Here is an 11,505-nt window from a genome sequence, read left to right on the forward strand (position 1 = left end):
CTTTTTTTTTTTTTTTTTTTTTTTTTTTGTGGAATAGGAAATCCTTCCTCTCTCCTTTCAATTTATTTAGACGAGGTGAAGTACAAGGGTGGTGGGATAATGGGCAAGTATTTCCTCCCACAGTGGCAGGTCACAGTGACAGGCTCAGACATAACAGGTGAGCCAAGACACCCCCATCCGAATCAATCTGGGATTACAGTGAAACTGCCAAGGTTGCTAAGCTGCTAGAAGATACCGTTGCCACCATAAGAACCTCCGTGGGAGTGAACCCACACCGAAGGCAGAGGATGGCAGAGCAGTACAGGCAGATGAACCCCTGCCTTCGTCTTCTGGATACCTGGTCTACTTTCCAAGTCACCATAGCCCACCAGCTCTCTCTTTTGTTTAACTTGGTGGGGCATTGGTTTCTGACAGTAGCCGTCAAGAGAATAGCGAGACATACAGACAGATACAGAAAGAGCTGCATTTTTTTAAAGGTTTCTTTGATAATTATATGAAAGGAAAAATTGAGAAAGCAAAATCCAGAGGCAGAAATCTAGTTAGGAAGTTGTAACAAAAGACAGGGATTTCCGTGGTCCAAAATTGGGCAGTGTCCACAGCGGCGAGAGAAGGACGTGGAGTTGACACCTAGGTAGGAGGTAGGTGGCACATGATTGGGCTGAGGGCTCCGGAAGCAGCAGGATGGACGACGCCATCTTTTTGGCCTGGGGGTGGGGGCGGAGGATGGTGATGCCTGAAAGGGGCGATAGGGAGGTGTGGTTCTTGGGAAAGATGAACAAGTCCCAGCACACTGAGTGTACAGGGCCTGCGAAATGCCCAAATAGAGAGGTTTAGAAGAAATGTGAATACATGAATTAGATCAGGTGAAAAATCAGAGTTGAGGTAGAAGGGCTGGGAGGTCTTGCCTGGGCTTTAGAGTGATTGTGGTTGGATTAGACATCTCAGGGAGAGTTTACGGAGCAGAAAGGCAGAGACTGAGATTGGAACTCAGGGGCACTGGTGTTCTCAGACAACCTGAGAGAGGAGGAGCCCACTCGGAAGACAGGAGGAGCAGGCAGAGAGATAGGAGGAGACAGGCAAATGTACCAAGAAAGGAGTGTTCAGTCACACCCAAGACAATGGAGGGGCCAGGAAGGGGACAGACAGAGTCCCCAGGGCCTCTAAGCAGGTTCCATGCTAGAAGTGGCGTTGAGCTTCGCCTTGGGCTGTCGGCGCCCTGAAAAAAGGTGAGGAGGTTGAGGGTAGAGTCCACCTCTGCCGCATAGTGCTGGTACAACGTTCCACAAATTACACATATCTTTTGGCCTATTCTCCAAATCCACACAAAGCAGGTAATATCCCATTTGTACAGGATTATCACAGGGCTTCAATGAGACATCAGCAAAGTCCTAAAGCCAGAGCCTGGCAATGCAAGAATCCAATTTGTCAGCTTCTTTCTCTTCTCCCCACTCTTCCCACATCAGTGGTGCCCACTGACGTCACTTCTATTTGAGTTTGAGGAGAGGGAGCCTGCCTTTGAAATGCCAAAGCAGAGGCTGGCTCTTACGTCACCCTGTCATTCCTATAAAAATTAAATTAAGGGTGGTAGAAGGAGTCAGTAAACAGGAAGTGGCCGAGGAACAGAGAGAAAGGCACAGGATTCTGTTGATTGAAGAGAGGAGGCACTGGGTCCTCAGAGTCCCCGGGACCATGAATGGTCCTCAGTCCATGAGGGTATGCTGAGAAAGCAGAGACCTGAGGGTCAGGGACCAGGGAAAGAGCCGGTGCTGCCACACGGTGGGCCACCCTCAGCCTGGAGGAAGAGAGCCATCAGGGAGATAGAACCCTGGAGGGAAACAAACTGAAAGGGACTCTGCCCACACAAAGGAAGATTTCGGGGGAGATTTCCCATCCTGTTTTCACACACACACACACACACACACACACACACACACACACACACACACTCCACACTAGGCGAGGGGCCCACAGGATAATTCGGAAGCCTGTGGCTAGGGCAAACTCCCCGTGCACCGCACTTGCTGCAGTCCTGTGAGGAGAGCCTTTCAGACGCCTACTTTTACAGAAACGGTGGAAGCAATACAAATTTACTCAAATTCCATTAACAACATTTTCATCCACGATCCCCTCTCAGTGCTCGCCTATAAATACATCATTTTCTCTGATATCTGTTATTTATGAAGAGTATTCTAACAAAAGCAAAGAAAACTGTAAAATAACATAATTTCTTATTGTATGCCCAAAATGTGGTCACGGAGGGTCACGTGACCATCGTATCTGGAAAGGCAGGTGTTCAATTGCCAAGTGCTGGTGACCTCACACGGACTGTGTTATTTGGTCAGGGTTAAGACACAAAGGCCCTTTGCAAAAACTGGGATCGTGGAAATAATTTTTTTCCTTGAGAACTTGAATTTCAAACAGTGCTATTCAAAAGTATTTCACACGCATATTTTGTTCAATGCTTTGTGTAAACTGGTTTTGCTACTAGATATAGATCTTTCTGCTGACATGTTGTTTGATTGACTTCACATCAGCTTCTGGGAGATCTCCAGAGTAAATTTTATGTTCCTGCTCCAGAGCCACAAACAACGCAGAGCAAGGTGGGAGTGGAAATAAGGTGACAAACGTCCCAAGCAAGCCTGCAATCCTGGCACTGTAGGAGGCTGAGGTAGGAGCACAGCCTGAAGAACCTAGTGACTCAGTGAGACCCTGACTCAAAAAAGTAGACAGAAAGGCTTGGGCACATCTGTAACTCAGTGGGAAGGTCTTGCATTCAACCCAGTACTGAAGGAAGGATAAGAAAGAAAGGAGAAAAATGATTCCAGAGAAGAACTTAGGGAGTAACAGTTACCGTGTCACAAAATCTGCAAGAGAAAGTCAAGGTAACTGCGCAGAATTCTGTAGTTCTCTGTGGTGTAACAATCCAGGAACTCTGGATGCAAAGGCCTCAGGTAATCATATCAATCCCTCACGTGAGTATGCACTTTGCAGGTTTTTAAAATTTTCATTATGTCATGTTTCGCATTAATTATTTGGCTTTAGCTGAGCACAGTGAGGCACACCTGTAATCCCAGCTCTCAGGGGGCTGAGGCAGGGGAAGATTGGAAGTGTGAGGCCAGCCTGGGCTATGCAGTAAGTTCAAGGTCAGCCTGAACTACAAAATGGTGTCTCAGGTCCAGGGATTTAGCTCAGCAGCACAGTGCCTACCTGGCAAGTGCAAGGTCGTGAGTTCGATCCTCAGTACCAAAAAAAAACAGGTGTCTCCAAAAAATTAATTATTTGGCTTTGCCCTGTATACACTTTAAAGAGGGTTTAACCCATAATGACTAAGGAACCACAAAGTCTAGCAGCCTCCCCTCAACACTGCCTTGCTAGAAGCCCTATGAAGAGGCTTTCAGAATTAAGCCCAAAACTTATCTTTCATATAGAGTTATCTACATAGAGTTATATATAGAGAGTTGTATAGAGTCTAGCTCCACGAAAGTATCAGCAGGCACAATTTAAAGGTTTTTTTTTTCTTTTTTGACAACCAATTGCTCTGACAACTGGGTTCAGAATTAAGTGTTTAACCCAAGGACCAGCAGATGGCGCCCTTTGTCATTTATTAACGTGATTACCCATGTATAAAAGCAGGAGGCAAAGCTGCTTTAATTTGGGTAGTATTATAAGTAGTGCTTTCAACTGTTTATTATGCATGAGCCAAAATTCCATGAATGTGTAACATTTTCTCCCGTATTTCCCTTTTTTATAACATCATTTAAATTCCTTATTAATAATTTAAAAATGTTCTGGATTTTAATCACTTTTCTCATCACTAAAATATCTGATGAGGAGATGTTTTTCCCCCTGCTGAAGGTGAGACAGAGGAAACTGTCAGAAAGGAAGGAAGAGGAGAACCTCATACTTCAATCCAGCTCACTGCCCCCTCATGAGCATCACCCCATCTTTTCAGTTTAATTGAAGAGTATATATTTAATTAATAAAAATATCTGTCTAGTGCAGGTTTCAAAAATCCAAGGCTAGAATAGGCTGCCATTAATAAAATAAGTTTTTTATATCCAAGTTTAATTATGGTGGTGTGTGTTTGATAGCTTGTTACTGTAAATAAAAGAGATAAAGGCAGCCCTTCACTGGAGGAGCTGGAGAGCTGTGAAATATGTACCTAATTAAAACTATTGGTGTAAGAGGCTAATAAAGTACATGTGCCTACTAGATGTCTTATTCTAATGAATCTCGGCTAATTTGCTTTGACTGATGAATTTCGGTGTTAGTGGTAGGGGCTGAATAATTATGAAATTTATCACAAGATACAAGGACTCATTAAGGATTACTCAGGTTGAGTTAGAGGAATGTTTTCTTTGTCAAGAACACAGGCCTTGACCAACATAATTGTGGCTATACCGGAGTAGCCAGATTCCAATTCAAACTTGAGCGTGTGTTCAAGGCCAGGAGGGTGGCATGCTCAGGGACGGGGTGGGGGTGGGATGGAGCGTGCCTGTCACCCCTGGGAGGGACACCTATGTGGTACTCAAGCCTGAATTTTAAACAGAAGCATTCAGTGTACACAGACCTCCCCATGGATGGGTGTAGTGACAATGACTCTCTTCTTGTCCCTTTATTGAAAACATGTCCCACCCTTCTCAAAGAAAAGCGGACAAGGATACTATTTATTCAGCAAGGACGCTGCTGCAGAAAACCACGTTCAGCCCCCAATTCTTTTTTCCCCTGTTTACAAGTTTTAGCTGAGTCTCAGGGCTTATTAATTAATCTGATTTCATTAACTCCTGCGTGATAGACAGCAAAACTGGAGCCAGGTTTGGAATCCATTTGGGCAGTTTCATATAACCACTTGCATAATGCCCAAAAGGTAAAATATATCTGTTTATCTTGAAACGGAAATTGTAATTGTTACAACGTGCGCTAAGGGCAATGCAGAGGAGCGCTCTCTTCGTGTAGACAACTTGGACTTCCTGCTTTGCACTGCTCAGGAACAGAGAACACAGTGCAGACAGACACACCTGCCCGCCTTTCCCAGGACATCGGGCGTGGAGACGGTACCTCAACTGCCCCTCAGTGGGCAGTCAGGACCCCAGCTCGGGGGATTTGAATGAATGAGTGGCCAGTGTGAGAGAGCTGGTGCTGACCTCTTCCCCTGACGACCAGGCAGGGTGCTGTTGGAGACGGAGACAGCGATGCCCCTGTGAGTGACAGTAGGTGACACCTCGGCTGGAAATCCTGTCAAACAAATGGCGACTGACTTACCCCCAACCCCCAGAGATGGGGGATCCCAGGCTGAACTCAGTGTGCACGGTGCAAGGTCTCCTGGGGCTTTAGGATCCTGACTGAGGGCGATCGCAGCATGAGAGTTTCCCCAGTTCACGTGTTGGCATCACGTCTGGACGAAGAACTGTCAACTCTACGACATCAAACCATGTATCTATAAACATACAGATAAATGTATACGTACGTGTGTATGCAGATACACATAAAATGTTTCCAAATGTGATTTAAAACTAAAACAAGATTCTGAACTAAAACTAAAACTACAAATCAACACATAGATGTCTTACCACTAAAGCTTTTCAATCAATTAACCCTCTGCTTTGCTTTTCTTTCTAAAAATAACTTTGAAACAAACTTTTCCAATTTACTTTACATTGAAGAGAAATGTCAGGCATGACATTAAATGAAATTTCATCTTTGATGCCAGAGATCAAAACTTACTAGATAATTTGTTGAATTCTAAAAATTATTGTATCTGTCTCCCAAGTCAGAAAAGGCATCCTTTTTCCAGAAGAGAAAACATCTATGTCATCCACAAGAGCGCAGAGATGAGTCTTTCAGGGTTTCCCCGTCTGTCTCTCCTTTTTCCTGACTCTTTTGCCCAAAATAAGAAATAATACTAAAACAGGTAATAAATAGTAAGCGCTTACTGAGTGCTAGACATAGCGCTTAACAATGTTATCTAATCCTCAAAACCACATCAAGAAGCAGGAACCATTATTATTATTTTCATTTTACAAAAGAAGAAACTTTGGCACGCTAGCTCAAGAGCTGAGGGAATTTGTCCCATCCAGCCAGTAAGCAGATGAGTCAGACTCCATTCCAAGCCGTCTGTCTGTCTAACCACTACACCACGCTGTCTGCTGACTGAAAACTGTTCTGTGTTGCCTTGAGAATCTTCTAGAACTTTACCAGTTTGTAATTTCTTACCACTTAAGCAAAAAGGACCCATGGCTCTAATACAAATCAGTGCCAGATCTGTCAGTTCAAAAAAAAGAAAGGCTCTTGAGGTTAGCATCTATTTGAAAGGCTTTTCTCAAGAAACTGTGGGAAGGCTGATGGTGGAACTGAAATGAGGGAATGGGTCAACATGGGGGAGGCCACTATTTTGCACATTGTTTCTCTGTTGTCATTGATCCATCATCAGTAAATTAGGGGCTGTTGAACAGTTCAGATGTCAATGAGTTGAAGAGCTATAGTGAGGGACTCAACTAAATCCCCACATAGATCTACCTGGCTTCTAAAATCTTGCTTCTTCTTAAGCCAGGATTTATATACCTTGCTTTGTCTTTTATGGTTTCCTGAGTTAGTTATTTCAGACTAAAATTTGTGTGTTATAAGCCTCAGTGTGCACGATTTCTTAGGTTTTTAATTACAAAACGTAGTTTTGACCTATTAAATCATGTGTGAGGTAAATTTACTATAATAAAGCCTTATTAATCCTCTACAATTAAGAATTTACAGTTCTTTGCTGAACTTTTTATTGAATTTCCCATGAGGACTCTTGCACGACTGATCATGAAGAAACTTTTTAGCCTATAGCCAGGAAGCCTACAGAATTAGAAGTGAGACTATGACTTGGAAATTGCTTCATGTGTGGAGCCAGACTTCCTGTCTCTGCAAACAATGTCTCACTGAGATCTTACAACAACCCTATGAGGCGGCTGGCCACTGTCATGCCTGTTTTATAGACGGGGAAACTGAGGCACCAAATGTAGTGTAACTCAACAAGCTCACACAGCTACTAAGTGGTTTCAACAAACACATCCCCCTCCAAAAACCATATGGTGTGTCTACATTACTTCTTTCAATAATGATAAAAAACACATAGCAGCACTGCTCTATGATAACCTACATTTATAATTTATTTAGCTCATTAATTCTCACAATTACTCTGTGAAGGACATGCTATTCATCATCCTCTTTTATAGACGAGGAAACTGAGGCATAGAACGGTTATACAATCTACTTGAGGGTCCACAGCTGAGCTGTTGTGTGCCCAAGCATAGGGCTGCCGGGTCCCTGCTCATCACCCCCCGTCACTGTCCTACCCTCTCCTTGCTCCCATCTCCCCGCCCTGCCCCAAACCCCACCCTGGATACTTCAGTCCCGCTCCTCTTCTCCAAGTTCCCCATGCGTTTCCCATCTATGGGGCTTCAGACCCCCATTCTCCAGGCTGTTGAAGTTTCCTGGCCTTGAAAGGCATGCAGTCTTGGGTTTGGCTCTTTTCTGTGCTGTTCCTCAGCTCCCCTTCGCAGTGCTGAGATCATTTTCTGATGTGTTGCATGTGGAAAGCTAGGTAGGGGCTGTGCTAAGTGTCAAATGGCAAGGCTTTTACATTTCTCACTCTCAAAGCTCCATTAAGGCCCTTTCTCTGCGCACTGCTTTCGTGGACAGTATAATCAGCTGACCCCTGAGCCTCCACAGCCCTCTGGGTAGGGATCTCTATTTAGCACTAATCACCACTTGCTTTGTCTCCTGGTTACATCTGTGTGCCTCTGTCTCTCCCCTTAGACTCTGAGGTTCTTAGGGTCAGAGACTGAGTCTTATTCATCTTCGTATCTCCAAGTGCAAGACCAGGACCTTATGCATTCAAGCTTTTGAAAAACATTCAATGGGTGGAATTGAAAACCAATGTGTTAGAATTGCAGGCTTCACTAATTGTGAGCTACATGCTCCAAGTAGATCTCACAGGAAAGGGAGTGGTAAGTCCCATGATGGCAATTCAGGCCATCTCCTGCTTTGTCTCTTCCTGCTCTGTTCACTGCTCCAATCACTGATGGATTTCTTGCCCAAAGCTTTCTTTTCTCTGAGTAATTTCACTGTGGAAAGGAGTGCTGAGAAGCCCCTAGGTAGAGTTGTGTGAATCCTAGGAGTAGTTGACCAACCCTTTGTTGTGACATGAACGTTTGTGTCTCCCCAAAATGTACCTGTCCAAATCTAGTCCCCAGTGCGATGGACTTAGGAGATGGGACAGTGGGAGGTGATTAGGTCCTAAGGGTAAAGGTCTCAAGAATGGATTAGTGTCCTTATAAAAGAAGCCTCAGAGAGCTGCCTGGTTCTTTCTACAACATGAAGAAACAGCCAGAAAGGGGTCCCCATCATTAGGTGAGGTACCTTGATCTTGAACTTTCCACCTTCCAGAATTGTGAGAAAAGAAATTCTGCTGTTTATAAGCCCCAGTTACGATTTTTTAAAGCAGTAACCTATACAGACTAACATTCTCTCTTTCACAGACTGGGGTCATGGCTGATGGAGCAGGCTTGTTTGTCTCCCAGGTCTCCTCCACACGAAATTCTGATCTATGATCTTTAGATTAAGAACAGTCTCCCAAAGTTGTTCTCAGGGAATGCAGTAAGGAATAAACTGTCAAAGCCCTGTACTTGATCCCAGCCCCTTAGCCTACCTTGATTGGCAGCTTTGTGTCAGAGGACAAGCCCCCCAAAAGTCCAAGACCTAGAATTAGTTAGTGTCCTTTGATCTGGGGTCAAGCTGTGCATGGTGAGTGAGGAATGAATGAGTCGATGTGGTCAGCAAAGAAGGCCAGAATGACAGTGAAGACCCTGAGCAAAGCACAGGGAACGGGAGTCCCAGGAGAAGGGTGATGAGATGTCCCCAGTAGTCTTCCGTGTCCTTAACACACCTGGAGTAAGTTTTGCTGAGACCCTGTGTTTATAGGTTACTTGCAAAGAAGGAACTTAATTCCTGCCTTGCTCCACTAAGGAGCAGAAGAGGGAGGAGGAAGAAGTATACTCTGGCTGTTAAAAGGTCTAATGCTGGGGCTGCTTACATGCAGATTTCTAGGAAACAGCTCGGTGACCCTGCTAAGTCTTCTGTACCTCAGTTCCTTCATCTATAAAATGGGAGACATTAATAATAATGCCTCATGAGTTTACAAGGAGGGCTAAACGAGCTCCTCTCTGGTAAGTACCTGATAAAAGACAGCCCCAGCTGCTCTGCATTCCTCTGCAGAATGGACCAGGCGGGTGGGATGGGGAGGAGATTGGGAGGAGGCAGTTGTGACACTGGCCTGGAAAACCTTCCAAGAGGATCTGGTTATCCCATTTGGCCTCCCTTTAAAGAAATAGATCTAAAAATATTATGTGGCTCGACATGGTCCTATAGAGGTAGCCACAGGGCAGAGGAACTGCCAAGTCGCACTTCCAGCCTGGGCCCGGGGCCTTGTGGCCAGGGTGCATCTGGTCAGAGGCACAAGGAGCAGCAGGCACTGTGGGCCACTTCTCAGGCCACTGTGATCACCATCCGCAGACCCAAAAGCTGTGCAGGAGGAAGAGAGGTGTCAAATGGTGGATTGCTTGGTGGTTGGCTCTCCTTAGTGACTTCAGACCCTAAGTGCTTACTCAATGAACTCGGGCCATTTTTCTTCTCTCTGGCCCTCATCTGCTTATGGCGGAGTTTCTTTGTTTCTTCTTAGGCTTGGCCCAGCCCCTGCCTCTCTGTCTGTGGAGTTTCCCTTCCCCCACCCTGCTCTCTGGTTCCTATCAGGGATAGGCAGTGATTGAAATTATTGATTCAATCAGTTTATCCTCCTGCCAGATGCATCTTGGCTGGATCACTGATTTGGGCTAGGCCTCAGCACAGTCCGCTGGCTTCCTATGCTTGGCGCCAGGGGCAAATGGAGTTGTAGGACCTCCTGGGGTGTCATCAATGAAGACCAGAGGACTTGACTGCTAATGGGCTCCCCATTCTCAACACAGAGGCTGCTACTGAACCCAGGGAAGGAGGGACACATCTAGTTTTTCTGAAGGAGAAACCTTCGAGCGGGGTCCATGGCAAAAAGGGTGGACTCTCAGGGGCCCAGTCAAGTTCCTCCAAGAAATCTCTCTGAGGGTGTTCTTTCCTGTAGTGTGGGATAGTTTGGCACCACAAGAATGAAGACATTGGTGTTTCTCAAGTGATAATAAAGGCATCATCGTGGGGGCAATTTTGGCAGTCAAATGACCAGCCTTAGTGTAAATGCCTTCCAATTTTACTAGGTCTCTGGCCCGCCCTCATTTATTTTACAGGGATTCTGTGTAGCTGAAGTAATGTGCATGAATATTGCATAACATTCTGTGGACGGATACAATATTGTAGAAATAATTTAATTGATGACCTGTAATGAAAAGAGCGCTGGGTAAGTCGCTTGGGTTGCAATTTCACTATGTATTTTTACATTGCCAGGGATAGTGCTGTTGACGTGAATAGGGCAGTATTGATTTCATTTAAAAATTTCAACATCTGAATGATGTGAGCAGTGATCTGTGGGAAGATATTGCAGAGTTGTCGGCATATCCCCTGCTAACAAAATACCATTTAAAAAGGATTTTTCTATTACCTTCACAAAGAGAAGAGAGAATAAAAAGGGATATGAGAATGTTTAAATTTTCACTGACCAAAGAAATATGAAGTCACCATCTTTTTAAAACTCTTAATTAATTGAGTTATTGGACCTTACATAATCCACTGTTAAATACCTAAAAGAAAGCAGGCAGGGAACTGGAGGTTGGTGTATAGAGCATTTTGTGTGGAGAAGGTAGTGACTTAAATGACCCCACAAGAAAGTCCCTGTTGGTACTCAGATGCTCCCTAGAAATGGATTTCAAATGCAGCAGTGACTCCTTAATGCTGCCCTGTTAATGAGTTCCAATTCAATGGCTAGAAGTTGCCATCATTTAACAACAGTAACACAAATTGGATTTTTAAACTTTCCGAGATGTGATTTCTCGTGATGCCTGAATCTGCCAGTCAGGTAACAAAAGGTTGAAGGGAGACAAGCATTGGGCAGGCAGCCAGCCTGAGAGGTGGTGGTGTTGCTGTTGTTTTTCAAACAGCAGCCCTGTGGTAAACTGAAGACACTGATTGGTTCCATATCTGGGGAGTAAGGATTTGAGGTTCTATTTTCCCTTCTTGGAAATAGGTTTCTGGTTTTAAAAAAAATGCAGACAGTATGTAAGGTGCAACTCTTGCCTTCATCTTCTGTTGGCCTGGAGGTTCACATGGACAGAGAGATGGGTAGGTTGGGTGTGAACAGCCATCTAATCCCTGGAGTACTCAGAAGCTACCTCTTGAATTGCTTCAGCCTTCAGGCCTTTCTAATGATGGGACCTAACTTCAGCTCAGATAAAGCAAAGAGACTTGAAGAGAACAGGGAAGGAACTTTCCAGAACCACTGGTGACAGGTTTGAAAAAAGATCTGAGTGCAGTGTTGTCCTGGCTGTG

Source organism: Fukomys damarensis, unplaced genomic scaffold (genome assembly GCF_012274545.1).
Source record: "Fukomys damarensis isolate Sample0158 unplaced genomic scaffold, DMR_v1.0_HiC HiC_scaffold_33, whole genome shotgun sequence".
Lineage (NCBI taxonomy): Eukaryota > Metazoa > Chordata > Mammalia > Rodentia > Bathyergidae > Fukomys > Fukomys damarensis.